This window comes from Papaver somniferum, chromosome 1, assembly GCF_003573695.1.
Source record: "Papaver somniferum cultivar HN1 chromosome 1, ASM357369v1, whole genome shotgun sequence".
NCBI lineage: Eukaryota > Viridiplantae > Streptophyta > Magnoliopsida > Ranunculales > Papaveraceae > Papaver > Papaver somniferum.
Genome location: NC_039358.1, coordinates 50,712,119 through 50,734,972, shown reverse-complemented (window position 1 = coordinate 50,734,972; position 22,854 = coordinate 50,712,119).

Sequence of the window (22,854 nt, the reverse complement as noted above, 5' to 3'; positions counted from 1 at the left end):
TCTCCTACTCTTGAGACAAAGTCGTATAAGTATGATAGTTTTCATACATACACATTTGTTATTTCGAGCCGAGTTTACTCGCATATCTTTTTCTCGAAATATGTGTTGGTGAGCTTTTGCTTTAACCATTTTCATCTGTACCCGTGACGAAAGTCATGATGACGTTTCAATCTTGAAAATAGCTTTGATGACGATAGTCGTGAATAACGATTGTTATAACATTATAGAAGAATGTTTCAATGATTGAAATGTAGAGTTGAGATTACCAACTATGGATATAAGCATATATAGTGTGTTCGCACATTAGTGTATAAATCCATGTGCCAGAAACCAAGTATGTGCGTGTGTGTGCATGCGGTATTGGTGAAGGAGACAAGTTGAGTACGCGTACCCGTACGCGTACCTGTGGAAGTTTTCATACCGAAAATTTCTGCTGAGTTTGTAAGTTTGCAAACTAATAAACCAGTCACCTTGGGTACGCATACCCGTACGCGTACCCACGAAGTTTTCGAACCGAAAATTTCTGCTGAGTTTGTAAACTCAAATTCGGTAGCTAAGGTACGCATACCCGTACGCGTACCCAAGCTGGTTATTTCTCAAATCGGTAGTTCATGAGCTTAAAACAATAAGTTATAAGGAATGCAATCCTTGCAAACAGTGGCTATATTGTTCATGAATTGATTCAAGTGAATCAAACCGATTTTGTTTCAATTGTGTCTATTAATAAAGACCTAAGCAATTGAACAACTCTTGAACTAGTTCTTATGAGTCATTTGAACTAGTTATGAAAAAGATGAATATGGTTAATATGAAAGTGCTCATATGGCTAACCATTGGTTAACTATTTGTGAACCAACGAAGTGTACACGTTTAGGTACAATTACTCAAACCTAAATGAATACATTTCATTTGTGTGTGACAAGCTAAGTTCCGATCTAACAGTTGAAAGATATTAGCTTGGTTGAATCAGGTTTTTCATCTAACGGTGATTATTGAATACTTTGTTATTAAGGTAACTTAGATTGCAAACCCTGATTTGAAAACTATATATAGAAGACATCTAACAACTGGAAAAACTAATCCCCACACCTCATGTGTGATACTAGTTGGTTTTGCTATAGTTGATTCTCCTTTAACCTTAGGTTTCTTCTCATGACCTTGTAGGTTAACGACTGGAAAACTTCATTGGGATTGTGAAGCCAGATGAAACTACTTTCTTGTAGTTCGATCTGATCTTGCCATTTTATATCGTACGAGTTCAATTGAATAATTGACTTGAGATTATATCTCCGATAGGGCAAGATAAAAAGAAATCACAAACATCTTCGTCTCATCGTTTGTGATTCCATAATATCTAGTTTCGCTACCATATGATTTAGATTATTGTGAGATGATTGATAATACTGGGCTGTTCTTCGGGAATATAAGTCCGGGTTATCAATTAGTTCCTGTTCACCTTGATTTATCAAAAGACGGAACAAATCTCATAGTTTATCTGCGGGAGACAGATTTATCTATCATCATAGACTTTTCTGTGTGATACAGATTTATTTACTGAAGTCTTTGACTTTGGGTCGTAGCAACTCTTAGTTGTGCGTGAGATCAGCCAAGGGAATCAAGTGTGTAGTATCCTGTTGGGATAAGAGATGTAAGGAGCGCAAGTGTACCTTGAATCAGTGTGAGATTGATTAGGGTTCAACTATAGTCCAGACCGAAGTTAGTTTGTAGTAGGTGACGAGGTGTCAAACTCACAAAAAACGTATTCCTTACTTCTCATAACACTAACTAGTAGCAAAATGACAAGCAGGTTCGTTCCTAAGGAAGAGGTGAGTCAAAGTTGTCTATTAAATTTCTGAAAGTATGAATAATGCAAAAACTCGAAAACAAATATATATGCAAACAATGAGGATGAGAATTATTAGGGGTTCTTTGTCCACTAGTGAACATGAATCTTCTTCAAAATACGTTTATTAACAATCCTAGACAAGTTATAAGTTCAACAAGTCCATTAAACTCCAAAGACACTTCGTAGAATAAGTTCTCTACTCGTGTCTAGTCAATCAAGCCACTTTGAATAAGCTCTCTAGTGTAACTTAAATAACCGGTATGTTCTATGAGTCGAATTGATCCTAACCACATTCTTGTAAGTTCGACATGTTAACTTAGGGTTGTCAAATACACATCAAAATCCACAACATCCCATTGCAACGTTGATGTTTTGCTACCTATGATTAAATCACCATAAAAATTACGGATCACGGCTCAAAAATCTAGCTTTAGTATCGCAAACAAGCTATTTGATTGGCCACTCAAACTACTCGCAAACAATCCATGGTCATACGCATAGTAAAAGACAAGCAATAAAAAGATATTGGGAAGAAAGATCAAACTTGATAAATATCAAAGACAAGTCACATAGCTTCAAAATAACCCTAACCAAACAAGAGATTAACTACGGGAGTTCATATTCACAACAATCAATTCAAAGAATAAGATATTGTAGTGCAAGATAATTCGAAAACAAAACCGATCTATGCCTGGTGGTAATGGACAATGCTTTTCAAGCATGCTGCTGCCTGTTGTGTAGTGACTGCACGCCGTAAAACTGATGATGGACTGATGGAATCGACAGCAAGGTGGATGTATGTACTGGAGGTGTAGTGGTGGCGACAGGTTCAGGCTTAGGCGAAGCTTGAGGTGGAACTGGTGATGGATGCAGTATTTCGTGAACTCAGGCCTGGCAGTGCTCCGATGGTGGCTGTATTGCTGCTATGACGGTATGGTAAACTTCGACTGCAAGCGGAGGTGAAGTGATGTTGAGGAGATATGCAGGTGATAATGCAAACTGATGATGGTGATGTATATGCAGTGGACTGGTGGTGGATTGTATGCAGGTGATGGAAAAGATGATGCTGGTGGAGATGGTTATGCAGGTGATGGAGGTGGTGATGATTGTTGTGGTGAAAACAGATGGTGACGGGGGTATTGGATGGATCTTCTTTTCGTTGTAGCCTTGAGCTTTTATAGCTTCCAGTCCCTTGCGATTGCCAATTGGATTGAGACCCAAGTTCCTTTTTCTTATCGACTTCTAAAAACAGGGCTCAATCTGCACCCTTCATCAATTAAACAACGGCAACAACTTGTGGCCGCAAAACTCTATTTCACTGACTTCTCGCTGTTAAGCTTGGTTATTTCAGTCATATAGCAATAGCAGTATCCTTTCAAACCCAGCGTGTATCAATCAATGGCAACAACACATATTTCTCTTGCTGACTTCTCGGACAAACTTTTGTCAAAACTCGCTGTACTTGAATTCCCGGCAAACCCAATCTTCTAAGTCTTCTCAAGCACTCACCGGAACCATGGCTAGCTGATGGCAAGTCTGGTTCAGCTAATTTTGTTGCACTGAACTTGAAACAACTGTAAAAATGGTGGCTCAGACATTTCCTTAAACACTTTCACCATGTTTGTTTACTCCTGACTCATCTGAGTCGTCTGGATCTGAATCATCTGGATCTGAGTGAAATCACCTGACTCATCTGGATCTGAGTCGATATGTTTGTTTTGAGTCAGATCTGACTCATCTGATTCGGAAATAAGTGAGTCAGTGGTTTGGTCCCATGAGTCAGGGGTATTTTGTTACCTGACTCAAATGAGTCCGAGTCAGGGGTTATGTCTGAGTCAGAGGTCGAGTCAGATCTGACTCAAAATGGAAAACAAACGGTCTGACTGCTGACTCGGTCCGACTCAGGGGTTGACTCAGATTCAGACGCCGAGTCAGCTGCAAACAAACAAGTTCTTTGTGTGTGTTTAGCAAACTGGTGTAGCCTACGTACCGTTTGTATAATGGAGGTTGCACAAACTCCTTCCCTGTAAGACAATTCAAATTCGATAACAACTACATTCATTCAAGACTCTAAAGCCCTTTCGATTCATAGCCATTAATCCTCCACGGGTAACTAACAAAACTCAATGGAAGTAGCTCCTTCTTTTCTCCCTGATTTGTCCAGCTGAAATGAACCCAAATCCTCTTGACTCGAGTTTGAGCATAAACCCAATTCTTGATTCTTGTCAAACCTTCAAAACCCATCTTAGTCTTCTCCTTCATGGCTACAAATCGACGGCAGCAGCAGCAGGTATTCTTCCCTGTGTTCTCTGCTTTAAACTCAACTCGAACATAACTCAGTACTGCTCCGTGTTGTTTTCGCTTCTAAAATATGTCCTGACCGATCAAACAGAACCCATCAGACTGGGGGTTACCGTCGTGGACCCTTGGTGCAGAGGCAGAGAACTTAATGTGGGAGATGGTCGAGAACTGAACTTAAGAAGAAAATATCAACCTAGCTCTTATCTGAGATATAAGGAGGGAGGTTGCCCTGAGTAGATGAGTGCAGGTGATCCATTAATTCTGTTTTGCACAATTTCTTCCCATCCTTACTGTGCTTTGAGCCATCTAGGACCAAGGGTACCAAAGCGATGAAATAAGCTTCGTTTTCTCTCATTCCACGTCGCATGACTCCAAAATACCTACAAAATGCAAAACGAGCATAATACCCGAAAATACAAAAGAAATAGCTAAGAATAGCATACGAAATTGATATTCAAATGATATGTCTTAGGCTCTTACCAGTAGGCTAGTGTCTGTAGCGGCTTAATACAGTGTGGTGTTCAATCTGGACTAGGTCCCGGGGTTTTTCTGCATTTGCGGTTTTCTCGTTAACAAAACTTCTTGTGTCTGTGTTATTTCTATTCCGCATTATATTTTGGTATATAATCGAAATATCACAGGTTGTGCGCTAAGATCAATCAATTAGAATATCCAACCTTTGGTTGTTGATTTACATTGATTGATACTTGGATATTGGTCTTTGGTACCATCCAAGTTTATTTCTATAGTATTTGATAAAGACTGGCAGATTTCCATTTGCTTGAGTAAAGATCAAATCGAGAGATAGAGATATTAACTCCTTGATATACTTTTTATTAAGATTGAATCAGGCTGTCTAGTTGATTCTCTTAAAAGTATATTAGAGTTAGTCCATACAGATTATTAATCGAAATACTGGGTGAGGTTGTTGTACCCCCGCTTTTTCATGTTCAATTAATCAAAACCAACCAACCTATTTGAACTTTAAGCCTGGTTTATTAGTAGGTCAAACATGTCTCAAATCATTTGTATGTTTTAAAGATTACACACTATCATCGGGATTATTAGAGCATTGCTCGGTCGAATTCGCATGGTTGCTATCTCAAGCATGTTTGTCAATATTAGTGATCAAAATTATAAGTCTTGATTACTAGCCTATTAGATCTAAGGTCTTGGATTAGGATAGAAAGTGTAGTTGAGATCAAGACTCCATAGCAATCATCATACAAGACGAAGGACTACTCAAGGAACTGGTGGATCTTCATCGAATAAAAGGTATGTGGAGACTTGAACTTATCTGTCACTCAAAAGTCTATTTACTCTATCTCCTACTCTTAAGACAAAAGTTGTTTTGATATATAGAATTTCATTATACACATTTGCTATTTCGATCCGAGTTTATCTTGCCTATCTATTTCTCGAAATAAATGTTGGTAAGCTTTCGCTTTAGCCGAATTCATCTTTACCTAGTGACGAAGTCATGTTATGTTTCAATCACTTTGAAAATTGCTCTGACGAAAAATGGTCTGTGAATAACAGCTATATAACGTTCTCTAAGAATATTTCAATGATTGAAATGAGAATTTAGATTACAAAACCATTGGTGGATATAAGCATTGTTGTGGAAATACATATATATCCATAAGTCTTATTCCTCGAACCAAAGTTTGCTAAAAAAAATTGATCAAGAGAAGTTGGAAGTGGCGTGAGCCAAGTCCGCAAACTCAGTCCGCGAACTTGCGGAACTTCTCGGCCCGAGATTTTCTGCTAGAGTTTGTGTACTCCTTCCATGAGCTTAAGTCTGCGAACTTGAGAAGATTATATCTAAAGTCGGTTGTTCTTGAACTAATGTTTAAATAAACTAAGTAATGCTTTTGCAAAACGTGGATATAAATTTCATGAACCGATTCGAGTGAATCAAACCGATTTTGCTTCAATTGTGTCTTGTGTAGTTACGTAAGATTTCCTTGCAATTGAACAACTCACTAACTAGTTCATTTGACTCATTTGAACTAGTTATGGTGAAGAAGGATAAGGTTGATATGAGAGTAATCATATGGCTAACCATTTGGTTGACTTGTTGAACCAACAAATGTTAATGTTTGGGTACGGTCCATAAGCCCAAAATTGGACATTTCGTTTGTGTGTGACAACCTAAGTTTTCGATCTAACGGTTGAGAAATATTAGCTTGAATGTAATCAGGTTTTCATCTAACGGTGAATATTGAATGCTTTGTTACTAAGCTAACATTGATTTCAAACCCCGATTTGAAAGTTTATATAAGGGAGAACTCTAGCAACTGGGAAACCGAATCCACACACATTCTGTGTGATACTAGTTGTGCTAAGCTAGAGTCGATTCTCCTTTAACCTTTGATTTCTTCTTCTGAACCAGGTTAACTACTTAAAGACTTCATTGGGATTGTGAAGCCAGACCGATACTACTTTTCTTGTAGTTGTGTGATCTGATCTTGCATTTTATATTGTACGAGTACAATTAAAATAATTGGCTTGAGATTTTATATCTCCGATAGGCAAGATAGAAAAGTAATCACAAACAAACTTCATCTCATCGTTTGTGATTTCGCAATATATTTTTTCGCTGCGTCGATTAAGATTATTGTGAGGTGATTGATAATACTAAGTTGTTCTTCGGGAATATAAGTCTGGTATTATTGATTGGTTCCTGTTCACCTTGATTTATCAAAATACGGAACAAAACTCGTAGGTATATTCGTGGGAGATGGATTTATCTATTATCGTAGACTTTTCAGTGTGATACAGATTTGTTTATTAAAGTCTTCGACTTTGGGTCGTAGCAACTCTTAGTTGTGGGTGAGATCATCTAAGGGAATCAAGTGTGCAGTATCCTGCTGGGATCAGAGGCGTAGGAGCATAACTGTACCTTGGATCAGTGTGAGATTGATTGGGGTTCAACTACAGTCCAGACCAAAGTTAATTTGGAGTAGGCTAGTGTCTGTAGCGGCTTAATATAGTGTGTGCTCAATATGGACTAGGTCCCGGGGTTTTTCTGCATTTGCGGATTCCTCGTTAACAAAATTCTGGTGCCTGTGTTATTTCTATTCCGCATTATATTTGTTTATATAATTGAAATATCACAGGTTGTGCGTTGTTCAATCAATTAGAATACCCGACCTTTTTGGTTGTTGATTTAAATTGATTGACACTTGGATATTGGTCTTTGGTACCATCCAAGTTATCTTTCTTTGATAAAGACTCGCAGATTTCTATTTGCTTGAGTAAAGATCAAATCGAGAGATTGAGATATAAACTCTTTGATATACTTTTAATCTAGATTGAGTCTGACTGTCTAGTTAATTCTCTAGAAAGTATATTGGAGTTTGTCCATACAGATTGCTAAGCGAAATATTGGGTGTGGTTGTTAGACCCCCGCTTTTTCAGGAATCAGATAATATGGGAAGTTTCTCTAACTTTCCATAGTTTTCTGGAAATGTTCGCAGGAAAGCTTGTCATTTTATAATAGATGGAGGTTGTTTTGATAACTTAGTGTCGAGGAGGTTGGTAGAATATTTGGGACTTGAAGCGGATTGGTACCCGTATCCATATCATGTTAAATGTGTCGTATATACCGGGGTCTGCAGATTTCCATTTTCTTTTGATAAGTATTATTCCGAGTTTAAATTATTTGAGAAGTAGTTGACATGGCTTTATTTGATGTCATATTTGGTAAACCTTGATTATTTCATGCCGATGGACAACTCATATGAATTTATGCGGGGGAAGAGAAGAATTATTCTAGCACCACGTCTTAAGTCGAAGGAAAAGCGACAATACAAAGACAAATATTTTTCCTGCCAGAGCAGTTAATTGAGTAAGTGATACAGGAGTATCTTCACAACAGTTGAGCCGTATTAAGGCTAGATAGTGACGTAAAGATTATCTTCACAGAGTCGTATCAATGGCTAGGTAGTTGTATGTGCAGATTATATGCACATGACTAAGAGGTGTGAAGATTGTATTCACATGAACTTAAACAAGCAAATAACAGGAGCAGAGGGACAACTAAGGCTTCCAAATGAGGCTAATCATTAGCCTAGGTTTACTTGAGACATATTGCGGCTAGAGAGTATCTAAAAGATACTAGAAGAGGTGTAAGTTTGATAACTTAGCCTAGACGTTTGAGGTTTCTTAACTTAGATAGGATTTCTAATTTAGATGAGTTCTAAAACTCATAGCTTTATTTCTTTTCCCGCAAGTTTACACCCATATAAAAGGAGGAGACTTGTAGGCTAGAAAGGGGGAGAAAAACGAGAGAGAGTGCAGCCATAGTTTTTGTTTGTAATAGAGTTTTTCTTTCAAAGCAATTGAAAAACAAGAAGTTAGAAGAATCAATCGTGTTTTTTTCTTTGTATTCTGTTATTTTTCTTTGCATTCTTCCTAACTTCCTACTAAGCAGCACTGACTCTAGGTACCTTGATCGATTACGTTATCAAGTGGTATCAGAGCCACGTTATGACTTCTAGGGTTAGATGTGGTGCATGGACTCAGCACGAATTCAGTATACGCGATCAGGGGAAGATATTGTTGTTCTATCAAACACAAGGAAACCAAGAGGAAGTATTAGAACCAAGATGGGAAGTGAAGAATACAAGAGGAAACTGACAAACGACGACAAGTTTGCTAAACTTGAACTTAAGATACAAGATTTAATAGATATCTTAGTTGCGTTCATGAAAACAAGTGTTGTCAAACGGAAACCTAAGCGTAGAAAAGAAAGTACAAAGAGAGAAAAATAAGAATTAAATGAAGATGAAGACAACTATCCAGAAGTTGAAGACGGAGTTGTTCTTGAAAAAGCGGGGGTCTAACAACCACACCTAGTATTTCGTTTAGCAATCTGTATGGACAAACTCCAATATACTTTCTAGAGAATCAACTAGACAGTCAGACTCAATCTAGATAAAAGTATATTAAAGAGTTTATATCTCAATCTCTCGATTTGATCTTTACTCAAGCAAATAGAAATCTGCGAGTCTTTATCAAAGAGAGATAACTTGGATGGTACCAAAGACCAATATCCAAGTGTCAATCAATTTAAATCAACAACCAAAAAGGTCGCATATTCTAATTGATTGAACAACGCACAACCTGTATTATTTCAATTATATAAACAAATATAATACGGAATAGAAATAACACAGACACCAGAATTTTGATAACGAGGAAACCGCAAATGCATAAAAACCTCGGGACCTAGTCCATATTGAATACACACTGTATTAAGCCGCTACAGACACTAGCCTACTCCAAATTAACTTTGGTCTGGACTGTAGTTGAACCTCAATCAATCTCACACTGATCCAAGGTACAATTATGCTCCTACGCCTCTGATCTCAGCAGGATACTGCACACTTGATTCCCTTAGCTGATTTCACCCACAACTAAGAGTTGCTACGACCCAAAGTCGAAGACTTTAATAAACAAATCTGTATCACACAGAAAAGTATACGATAATAGATAAATCCGTCTCCCACGAATATACCTACGAGTTTTTTGTTCCGTATTTTGATAAATCAAGGTGAACAGGAACCAATCAATAATACCAGACTTATATTCCCGAAGAACAACTTAGTGTTATCAATCACCTCACAATAATCTTAATCGACGCAGCGAAAAAAGATATTGTGGAATCACAAACGATGAGACGAAGTTTGTTTGTGATTACTTTTCTATCTTGCCTATCGGAGATATAAAATCTCAAGCCAATTATTTTAATTGTACTCGTACGATAGAAGATGCAAGATTAGATCACACAACTACAAGAAAAGTAGTATCGGTCTGGCTTCACAATCCCACTGAAGTCTTTAAGTCATTAACCTGGTTTAGAAGAAGAAACCAAAGGTTAAAGGAGAATCGACTCTAGCTTAGCACAACTAGTATCACACAGAATGTGTGGGGATTAGGTTTCCCAGTTGCTAGAGTTCTCTCTTATATACACTTTCAAATCATGGTTTGCAATCAATGTTAGCTTAGTAACAAAGCATTCAATATTCACTGTTAGATGAAAACCTGATTAGATTCAAGCTAATACTTCTCAACCGTTAGATCGAAAACTTAGCTTGTCACACACAAATTAAATGTCCAATTTTGGGTTTATGAACCGTACCCAAACATTAACATTTGTTGGTTCAACAAGTCAACCAAATGGTTAGCCATATGATTACTCTCATATCAACCTTATTCTTCTTCACCATAACTAGTTCAAATGACTCAAATGAACTAGTTAGAGAGTTGTTCAATTACTTAGATCTTATGTATCTACACAAGACACAATCGAAACAAAAACGGTTTGATTCACTCGAATCGGTTCATCAACTTTATAGCCACGGTTTGCAAAATCATTCCTTAGTTTAAATAAACATGAGTTCCCGATTAACCGGTTTTATATATAACCTGCTCAAGTTCGCGGACTGAGTTCGCGGACTTAAGCTCATGGAAGGAGTACACGAACTCCAGCAGAAAATCTCGGGCCGAGAAGTTCCGCCAATTCGCGGACTTGGCTCACGCCACTTCCATTTCTCTTGATCAATAAAGTTCGCAAACTTTGGTTCAAGGAATAAGGACTTATACATATATGTGTTTCCACAATAATGTTTATATCCTACCAATGGTTATGTAATCTAAACTTTCATTTCAATCATTGAAACATTCTCAGAGGACGGGTATAGCCGTTATTCACAGACCATTTTTCGGCAGGGCAATTTTCAAAGGTAATGAAACATAACATGACTTTCGTCACTAGGTAAAGATGAATTAGGCTAAAGCGAAAGCTTACCAACACATATTTCGAGAAATAGATAGGCGAGATAAACTCGGCTCAAAATAGCAAATGTGCATAATGAAAGTATATATATCAAAACGACTTTTGTCTCAAGAGTATGAGATAGAATAGATATACTTTTGAGTGACAGATAAGTTCAAGTCTCCACATACCTTTTAGTCGATGAAGATCCACCAGTTCCTTGAGTAGTCCTTCGTCTTGTATGATGATTGCCATGGAGTCTTGAGCTCAACTACACTTTCTATCCTAGTCCGAGACCTTTAGCTATGTAGGCTAGAAATCATGACGTATAGTTTTGATCACTAACATTGACAAACATGCTTGAGATACCAACGCATGCGAGTTCGACCGAGCAATGCTCTAACAATCTCCCCCTTTGTCAATTTTAGTGGCAAAACTATTAATACATATGAAATACAAAAAATAAATAAATTAACTTTTGTATCTCCTATTCCACATGCCTAATCTTCAACATTACTCGAAATCTTTGTCACTTCCAAGTACTTCAATGATCCCAAAGGTTGTAAGTTTAGCATCATTGTTGTTGAAAATCCGTAGCTATAACAACAAGAAAACAATAGTTCTCAATCATTGTTATACAGTGTCATAGTACCATTACACAACGTCAAAGTTCAATTGTATCACAACTTCAACAACAATACTATGGTGATATGTATCATTCCCCCTTAGACAATACTCCATCTCACATGGAAACCACTCCCCCTTACATAATGATTCAAAAACCATATGTATTTGTAGTGTGAACTACATATTAATTCTCCCCCTTTTTGTCAATAAAATTGGCAAAGGTACAAGAACGGGATCCTAATGAAATTTCCGAAAGAGACATTTCATGACCAAAAGAGAGCAAAAATATCAACTTGTTCTTTAGATGCAATCATAAAGCCGAAGCTAAATGCATTCATCAAGGAGTTTATAAAGATACAAGATAACCCCTATAATATTCCACAGCCGCACTCCCCACAAAGATTTGGCAATTAAGTGCAAGTTCAAAAAGAACTCTCCCCCATAAAATGTCATTCCCAAGGGAACAACAAGAGCGGCCTTAATTTCGAAAGACAAAAGAAGGATTTCTTTGGACATAACAAATCACATACAAGTATGAATTTGAATCCAAAATATTAAATTAACCACAAGAAGTTCATGATTAATTTAACCAAAAATGCTCAGCACAAGTAAACTTATGGAGACTTAAGAGCGCTCAATTAGATTAATCACAAGCAAACCCATAATTAATCTAATCGAAATACACAATCATACTAATCACAAAGTAATCAATTTAATTGGTCATACTCACATAAGAGAGTCTATGGAGCAATGACTAAGTTAATCATGAAAACAATCAACCCAGTCATGAACTCTCAACATAAGAAGACTTATGGAGTCAAAACTAAATAACCAAACAAGATGATTAATTTAGTTGAAAATGCTCGACATAAAGTACCTTACGGAACAACAACATAGCTAATCAAAAATAATCAACTTGGTTGTTTAATGCTCAACATAAGACACTTTACGGAGCCTCACAGTAATATATAAAATATGGATCAGGGAAGATCAATTACTGCGGAATACACAAGGATTCATTCTATTTTCCATCACTATTTGCATAACGACATTTAATAGACATAATCCTTGCAAATAAAAGATTTTAACCTATCTTCCGTCAAAGATTGACAATATAGGCTTAACTTTTGTATTTGTCAAAATTCCATTCATTCTTTTATAAATATATGCATATCGACTTACAAAAGACTTTACTTTTAACAAGATATGGGACAATCAAGTTCACGGACGCAAACACACATATCCCATAACAATATTGCAATATATAAAACCATAAAGATTAATACTGCAAAAATCATCTTCCAAACAATTTAGAATTTAAACCAATAAATCTAAAAACATGAAGATGAAAAACGTTGGTCATAGCTATGTGTAATCACAATAATGGTTGTTCCAACCTCTAGTTATTCTTCTAAAAACAAGAAAAATAGAAGATTTACTAGGAAATAAGACCTTTGAAGAATTCTTTATCGTCCCCGAACTCCTTGTCGTCAACAGCCATTGGAACATAAGGTTCATTAAGGTAGGAGTTTATATCAATAAACCTTCTTGGCTGATGTTTTCGAACCAGGACCTTCTGAATCTCATGAGTCTTATACACAAAAGACTTTATTTGTTGAATCTCCTTTCGCATCTCTTTCAACACTTCAAGAACATCAGAAAACTTCTGAAAGTTTGAAGGAACGGCTCTTGGCTTCCTCACATTCCTTCTTTTTCTTTTCAATGTTGGAGCTAACGGAGATTTTTCTTTTTCCTTCATGATTGATGGATTAACAATCATATTAACATCCTTTCCATCAGAAAACAGGGCACTTGGAGCTTCCATAGGTGTATGGGTTTGTGAGAGGAAATCACAATCTCAACAAGTAGTCTTGAGATAAAAAGGAGTTTCAAGGAAGGAAAAGGAATGTAGGGTTTCGAAACCTTTAACAGGTTCATACACGTCCAACTCTCAACCATATAAAGAGTAGAATTGACGATCATAACCCTCTTTTTTTGTTTGATAGACACAAAAAAAAAAGAAAATCTAAAAAAAAAAGTTTTCCTAAAGCCTGTGAGTTACAAAATCATTGTCTCTTTTGATCAGGCACATGAGACAAGATTTTCATCAACACAATTAAATTGTGTTGTGGTGAACAAAAATTTGTCCACCATTTTCCTCTTGAGAGGAATCCTCAGACTTTTGTCTATCAAACCGACTTGACCATACTTTCTTCTCTAATGGTCTTGGTTTATCCTTGGAAACTAACTTCTTAGACGAAGATAAGATCCTACATACCTCAGCGGTCTTCTGAGCAAGTTTAAGCTTCCTTGCTAAATGATTTGCTCTTTGTTGAAGTTTGTTGACGTGCCTCAATTGGTGTTTGTACTTGTAACACCTAGAAAGTTCATGACCCTTTAGAGAACAATACGAACACGTCAAACTAGGATATAAATCAGGCTTCTGAGATGTGCATGCAGCTAGATACATGGTGGAACCTGAAACATTACAAACAGAGTTTCCAAGAAATTGGTCATTTTTTTCTTCCAGATTAGTTGGATTATCTTCTGAAAGAATATTGAGATTGATGTATGTATTGCTACAGTTATCAAAATCAATATTTTCACCAAGAAGTGCAACACTTGATTTGTCGTCTTCATTAGAATCATAACTGTCAGACATTTCATCAAGAGTTGCAGCAAGTCCTTTATTCCCAGTGTATTTTCTACGATTTGGACACTCGTTTGCAAAATGACCAAATACTTTACACTTAAAGCACTGAGGCATATCCTCATCATCAGTCTCATCTGTTTCCCTATTTTTAGGAGGAATACGATTATGAGGTTTAACTGAGGCTTTAGGTTTATCTCTGGAGAACCGTTTACTTCTCTTCAACAGAAGATCTCTAAACTGTCTTGTGATCATCGAGAATGACTTGTCAAGATCTTCATCTGATGAATCTGTCTCAGAATGATCATCTTCAGAGATATACACTTTCTTACTCTCATCAAGTAATTTAGTGTCCTTTTGTTCTTTGAAGGAAACATCCTTAGTTTTGGATGAATGTTCGTGATCAAATATCTTAAGCTTACCAACCAGCGTATTTCTGGAAAGATTATCAAGGTTATTTCCCTCAATGATGGCATGCTTCTTAGAATCGTATCTAGATGGCAGCGATCTGAGAATTTTCATCACAATGTCCTTTTCAGGAATAGTCTTACCCAATGCAAAAGATGCATTAACAATTTCATACACTTTGTGATTAAACTCATCAAATGTTTCTTCATCTGCCATACAAAGATTTTCCCAATCGTAATTAAGTTTTTGAAGTCTAGCTTCCTTTTCACTGGAGTTACCTTCGAATACGGTTTCCAAGATATCCCAAGCTTCTTGCGACTTAGTGCAATTAGTTACATGGTGCTGAATATTTGGGGTAATGGCATGTATGATCACATTTAAACCGTCGGATTTTTTCTTTGCAGCAAGTATCTCAGCAGAGCTGTATTCACCAATAGGTTTGGGAACGTTTACATCTCCAACTGCCACCATGGGAGGATCATAGCCATTAACAACATATACCCATGATTGAAAATCACGCGCTTGAAGAAAAGCTCGCATAGCAATTTTCCACCATAAGTAATTTGAGTCATCGAATACTGCTGGTACGTTTATTGAGATAGCACCTCTGTCCATAGAATCAGATCGCTACAAACACAGACTTGTAAGGTCTTGAACGTGTTTGCCTGCTCTGATACCAATTGAAAAAGCGGGGGTCTAACAACCACACCCAATATTTCGCTTAGAAATCTGTATGGACAAACTCCAATATACTTTCTAGAAAATCAACTAGACAGTCAGACTCAATATAGATAAAAGTATATCAAAGAGTTTATATCTCAATCTCTCGATTTTATTTTTACTCAAGCAAATAGAAATCTGCGAGTCTTTATCAAAGAGAGATGACTTGGATGGTACCAAAGACCAATATACAAGTGTCAATCAATTTGAATCAATAACCAAAAAGGTCGGATATTCTAATTGATTGAACAACACACAACCTGTATTATTTCTATTATATAAACAAATATAATGCGGAATAGAAATAACACAGACACCAGAATTTTGTTAACGAGGAAACCGCAAATGCAGAAAAACCCCGGGACCTAGTCCAGATTGAACATACATTGTATTAAGCCGCTACAGACACTAGCCTACTCCAAATTAACTTCGGTCTGGACTGTATATAAACCCCAATTAATCTCACACTGATCCAAGGTACAGTTATGCTCCTACGCCTCTGATCCTAGCAGGATACCGCACACTTGATTCCCTTAGCTGATCTCACCCACAACTAAGAGTTGCTACGACCCAAAGTCGAAGACGTTAATAGACAAATCTGTATCACACAGAAAAGTCTACGATAATAGATAAATTCGTCTCCCACGAATACACCTACGAGTTTTGTTCCGTATTTTGATAAATCAAGGTGAACATGAACCAATCAATAATACCAGACTTATATTCCTGAAAAACAGCTTAGTATTATCAATCACCTCACAATAATCTTAATCGACGCAGCGAAAAAAGATATTGTGGAACCACAAACGATGAGATGAAGTTTGTTTGTGATTACTTTTCTATCTTGCCTATCGGAGATATAAAATCTCAAGCCAATTATTTTAATTGTACTCGTACGATAGAAGATGCAAGATTAGATCACACAACTACAAGAAAAGTAGTATCGGTATGGCTTCACAATCCCAATGAAGTCTTTAAGTCATTAACCTGGTTTAGAAGAATAAACCAAAGGTTAAAGGAGAATCGACTCTAGATTAGCACAACTAGTATCACACAGAATGTGTGGGATTAGGTTTCCCAGTTGCTAGATTTTTCCCTTATATACACTTTCAAATCAGGATTTGCAATCAATGTTATCTTAGTATCAAAGCATTCAATATTCACTGTTAGATGAAAACATGATTAGATTCAAGATAATATTTCTCAACCGTTAGATCGAAAACTTAGCTTGTCACACATAAATGAAATGTCCAATTTTGGGTTTATGAACCGTACCCAAACATTAACATTTGTTGGTTCAACAAGTCAACCAAATGGTTAGCCATATGATTACTCCCATATCAACCTTATTCTTCTTCACCATAACTAGTTCAAATAACTCAAATGAACTAGTTAGATAGTTGTTCAATTGCTTAGATCCTAAGTAACTATAAAAGACACAATCGAAACAAAAACAGTTTGATTCACTCGAATCGGTTCATGAACTTTATAGCCACGGTTTGCAAAAGCATTCCTTAGTTTAAATAAACATGATTTCAAGAACAACCGGTTTTAGATATAACCTGCTCAAGTTCGCGGGCTGGGTTCGCGGACTTAAGCTCATGAAAGGAGTACACGAACTCCAGCAGAAAATCTCGGGACGAGAAGTTCCGCCAATTCGCGGACTTAGTTCGCGGACTTGGCTCGCGCCACTTCCATTTCTCTTGATCAACAAAGTTCGTAAACTTTGGTTCAAGGAATAAGGACTTATACATATATGTGTTTCCATAACAATGCTTATATCCTACCTATGGTTATGTAATCTAAACTCTCATTTCAATCATTGAAACATTCTCAGAGGACGGATATAGCCGTTATTCACAGACCATTTTTCGTCAGAGCAATTTTCAAAGTGATTGAAACATAACATGACTTTCGTCACTAGGTAATGATGAATTCGGCTAAAGCGAAAGCTTACCAACACATATTTCGAGAAATAGATAGACGAGATAAACTCGGCTCGAAATAGCAAATGTGCATAATGAAAGTCTATTTATCAAAACGACTTTTGTCTCAAGAGTAGGAGATAGAATAGATAGACTTTTGAGTGATAGATAAGTTCAAGTCTCCACATACCTTTTAGTCGATGAAGATCCACCAGTTCTTTGAGTAGTCCTTCGTCTTGTATGATGATTGCCATGAAGTTCTTGAGCTCAACTACACTTTCTATCCTAGTCCGAGACCTTTAGCTATGTAGGCTAGAAACCAAGACTTATAGTTTTGATCACTAACATTGACAAACATGCTTGAGATAGCAATGCATGCGAGTTCGACCGAGCAATGCTCTAACAGTTCTTACATCTAATGTTATTGATACCCTTATAAGGTAAGAGAAGGAAGTCGTAAATTCTTATAAAGAAGAGTTTAGTCTTGAAGAAATCTGTAGATAACTTTCTGATAGTTTTTCAGAAGTTGAAGAGGAAGTTTTGCTTACAGCAGGTCCTGTTGATACTCTTATCAGCAAAGAGACTAGCATAGTAAGTATTCCGGTAAACCAGACTCATTATGTTTATAGGAATAAAGTTATACATGTTGTCGACAATTTTTGAGTTCTCAAGCTTTATACACAATACAACCTTTAAGTACTATTAATTATCTTAATATGAGATCAGATTTTTATAAGTTTAGGGAAGAGTTCTGTCTTCAAGAAACTTGTGGAGAACATTATCTCAGTAGAACTCGTGGGTAAATCCTCTCAAATACGGGAAGAGAAGCTATAGCTGAAAAGCTATCGGAAAACTTGGGAAGTGTCATGTGTTACTCTAGCACATCCTATACCAATAGTGATATTCAGGTTGAAGAAGTTTTGGTGCAATGGCCTACACAAACATATGGTATGGGATGGACAACTGCACAAAGAATTAACCAGATGATGTTGACACTTGGTTGTGACATGCTTACAAAAGTTGGAACTTATGTTGACACTGGTCAATATAGATTCTTATCAGAGACTCTAGAGAGTTTGCTTTTTGTGTGCACTTCAAAACAGTTGGATACCAATGAAGTGATGCTGCAACTTGAATCTAAACCACCAATATCCGACGGCAGAGAAATCTTCAAGGATGTCCAAAAGCAAGCAGTGAAGACTATGTCAAGACAAGGAATTTTGACACATACAATCCACGGAGAGAGTACGGGTAACATTTCATTATCTCTCCAAGTGATGATTTATTTCCGCTTCGGTGTATGTGTTGCGTGGTGCGATGAGAATCTTCATATCATTGGAGAATTGTTGAGGAACCTAATTTGTTATTTGAAGAAAGGTTTGAGAGAACTGACGTTAAGAATCATGGCTGCTCATGCGATTCATGATCCTAAGTCGTATGCTAGTTTTTTTCTCGAGAAACTAATTCGTTGTAGTATGGCAGCTGATTTGTGCATGCGCTATTGTGCAACTCAAGTACTAAAAGAAGCAGTCGAGAATTATGGTTCAGTAGGTTGTGCCATTGTCAGGAATGGTCAAGGAAAGCTAGCTCCTGATCCATTTCCATCGTTAAAAACAAAGGTCGATAACTTTCGGCTGCAACAATGGATAAACAATATCATCACTAACTTGGTAGTGTGTTTATGGTGGTTATCGGTAGTTTCTATCTTCCTAGAGATTACATGGAAGAGCTACAACAACCTCCTACAACATCATCAACTAAATCAGGTAGTTTTTGTTTTTGATCGAGGAAAGTCAAAACAGAAAATGGACTTCGCTGTTTTCAAAAGAGTAGATGGTAACCAGAGATTAATATGTTCAGATTTTAAAAACAGGAGGAAGGAGCAGATGTTTTCTATTGGTGTAACTAAGCTCAGCACTAGAAGCAAAGGTTTGGATTTTGTTTATGACCGTGGGAAGTCAGCTGGATGTTACGCAAGGGTACTAGAGAATGATCTCGAGACAACTGAGCTAGAAATTAGGCTTTAATCTGCGGAATATATAGGGTAATGGGTTTTTAACCTAGTAAAGCAAGGTGGTTCAATAAGGAACATGGGGAGACTGAGTTTTTCCACCTTCAGTTCAGAGCTTATACAGGAGTTCCAGCTTCCTAAAAATGGGGAGCCATGATACATGAGTATCTTCACAACAGTTGAGTCGTATTAAGGCTAGATAATAACGTAAAGATTATCTTCACAGAGCCGTATCAACGGCTAGGTAGTTGCATGTGCAGATTATATGCACATGACTAAGAGGTGTGAAGATTGTATTCACATGAGTTTAAACAAGCAAATAACAGGAGCATAGGGACAGCTAAGGCTGCCAGAGGAGGCTAATCATTAGCCTAGGTTTAATTGAGCCGTATTGCGGCTAGAGAGTATCTAGAAGATATTAGAAGAGGTGTAAGTTTGATAACTTAGCCTAGAAGTTTGAGGTTTCATAACTTAGATAGGATTTCTAGTTTAGATGAGTTCTAAAACTCATAGATTTATTTCTTTTCCAGCAAGTTTACACCCATATAAAAGGAGGAGACTTGTAGGATAGAAAGGGGGAGAAAATGAGAGATAGTGCAGTCATATTTTTGGTTTGTAATAGAGTTTTTCTTTAAAAGAAATAGAAGAAGAATAAGTTAGAAGAATCAATCGTGTTCTTTTCTTTGTATTCTGTTATTTTTCTTTGCGTTCTTCCTAACTTCCTACTAAGCAACACCGACTCTAGGTACCTTGATTGATTACGTATCAGTAAGGGGAATGAGTCACTGATACAATGTTATAAAAGGATACATGTGCAGACTTCAAAGTGGTTCCACAATCAGTTTACTTCAGAACCTTGTTTCTCTTCAAAGTGGGGTACTATTTCCGATCAAGGAGTTATTGACACCGAATATTGCGTTATCCTATGATTATGTGGATCCTTTTGCAGAACACTGTGAAGTGCAACCTGTATGTTGTGGAAGCCGTGATATTGCATGAAAATATTCATGGGAGTTTATGTATTCTAAAAGCAGAAGGAAGTGAACCCGGTCATCACCTTAGTTTTTTTTTTTTTAGAAGATTTTGAAGTTGAAACTGTGTTGCAAGCATTTGGTGATTCAGAGGCATGATTCAAGATCGAGTTATGAAGTAAGTGGTAGTGCCAAAGTTTGTTCTTCAACTTACTATTTTCAATGTGAAATTGAGACGAGTTCTCTAAAGGATGGAGAATCTGATGCATAAAAATAATAATGCCCCATAATTCACTGATAGTTAAAGAACGTTTGAATTCTCTAAATTAGTTCTTATTTCTTATCTTAATTGTACGTCTAGTAACTATCTATATCTAATTATAACTATCTAATATTTAACTTGTATTTTAACTCATGATTCTGATTTCAAAATAAGATTAACTTGTGATTGTTATTTGATAAAAGAACTAGTCTTTTGTTCGTGTATTTTCGAGTGTTTTATTTGTTGTTTTTGTGGATTTAGAACACAAATTTCTTGAAATTATACTTTGTTACATGGATACGGAATAGTGTTTTGTGGATTCAAAACACACCTTGTGGATTCAAAGCTTTTATTATCGTTACCGCCGCGTCAGAATTGTAGTCATGTCCTAAGGGAAGCTAATAATTCAACATATAATCTAGCTAAAGAAACATGCGCTACTAATTCTAGTGTACTGTATTTAGATGCTCAATTTATCTAGTTTTTCAATCTAGTTATAAATATCTATTAAGGATGACAATATAGCTTAAATCTTTTTTTATAAATGACGTTATTTTCCTAGTAAAATAGAGAAGATAAAAAGGGTGTCTGGATGCACCTTAATTAAGTCAAAAAGCTAAAAATAGTCCGGAAATACAATTTCAAAATAACTTTGAGACGCCAGAAAATATGGATTTCTGAGATTAACTTTTCCTTCTATAAAAATTAGAAACACTTTATAAAAGTTTTTGCCTCTAGAAATATTTCACACAGGTCTACAACAACTCAAAGTAAGTTGGGCTAACACACAAGTGTTCTTAAGAGAAAACTAAAAGCTCGTCAGTTGAAATTATTCATTTCTCACTTTTTGATAATTTCTCAGCCGGGGTCAGTATTGTCAAGGAATTTTTTTTCCAGTTGGATCGGAAAAAAATGTCTTTCATATTTGGAAGAGTAATAAGTTCGACATCATCATTATCTTGTAGTAAAATCAAAGGCATAACCTCTTATACATTATGACATGATCAGAGATACATGTTTCGCGATGTGATTTTACGAGAATGACCTTCGTCAAAAATCCACCGTCAACAAATACCAAATAAACCGTCCTCACAAATGATTAAAGTCTAAAATAGTGGATGGTCTCAAAATATTCACTTGGTGTCTTGTGTTCAAAGAGTCGAGTCTTTATCATTATATGATGTTATTGAGAATTTTCCAAGAGCTTACTTTAATCCTCCTTAGTTTAAAATAGTTAGTAGTAACTCTTCTGGTTATGGGTATCTATGGCTTCGCTCTATATATTTCCGGGTAGTAGTCTGTTACTAGCCCACTATTCTCTATTGCAACTCTTTTTGATGGTACGAGTCTTTTATATCCTCATTTTTTATCAATGTATTTTTTCTTTACCGATCAAAAATAATAAAATAATAGATTGTTTTATTTGCCTAACCTACCAACTGAAGTCATGAAAAACTTCGAGCATTACTCGTAGATTATCTAAGTTATTACATGGCCACTACATTTAGAGCTTCAAATATTAGGTTGTATTTTTGGCAATTAGTGGAAAAAATCATATTACAAGGAAAGTGGATAACTTAACTATTTTTGGTAGATATTTAATTCTTTTTAATCAACATTTTAGGTGTTGATTCCCAAACAATAACTACTTTATTTTCTTTGTGCGGTGATGATTACCTTGAACCAATTATCAAAGAGCATACACGCTTTAGAAACATAATAAAAACACATTAACATCACTAAAATTCAAGTATTGTAATATTACTCAGCATGGGAAAACTTACCAGATCTTGACATAGTAAGGATTTACAGACTGAGAGCTTTTTCTTGATTCTATGGGTGGTGGTGCATGGACGAATGAGACCTCATTAAATCAGTTATAATTTGTTTGATGGTACTTGTTACTCGGATAACCGTAGCAATTCTAGAGCTAATACTTCTTATTATTCTCATAAATATTTGACACTCGCTTTGATACATTCGAAACAATTTTATTCAATCAATTTAGCTCCTCATGAGCTTCTAAGTTAGTTTTTTATCCATCACAACATCAAACTTTGTTGTAGGTTTTCTCTTTCTGTAACCAACTGAGCCTCCAGTTCATGAATAGTTCCCTGAGCTTCTAAGCGGGTTTTTTTCTTGATCTTCCAAATCTGCTGCAGTTTTTTCTCAAACTTCCTTTCTCAGATTTCTTTATTTATCTAAATGATCCTTAAGTAGAGAAATTGTTGTATTTGGTCTACAATAACAAAATCTCACTCATCTCAATATCTCTAATTATATAATTCACATAGATTAAATATGTGTCAGGAAACATAAGATAAAATGAAATTTCATACTTACCTACTG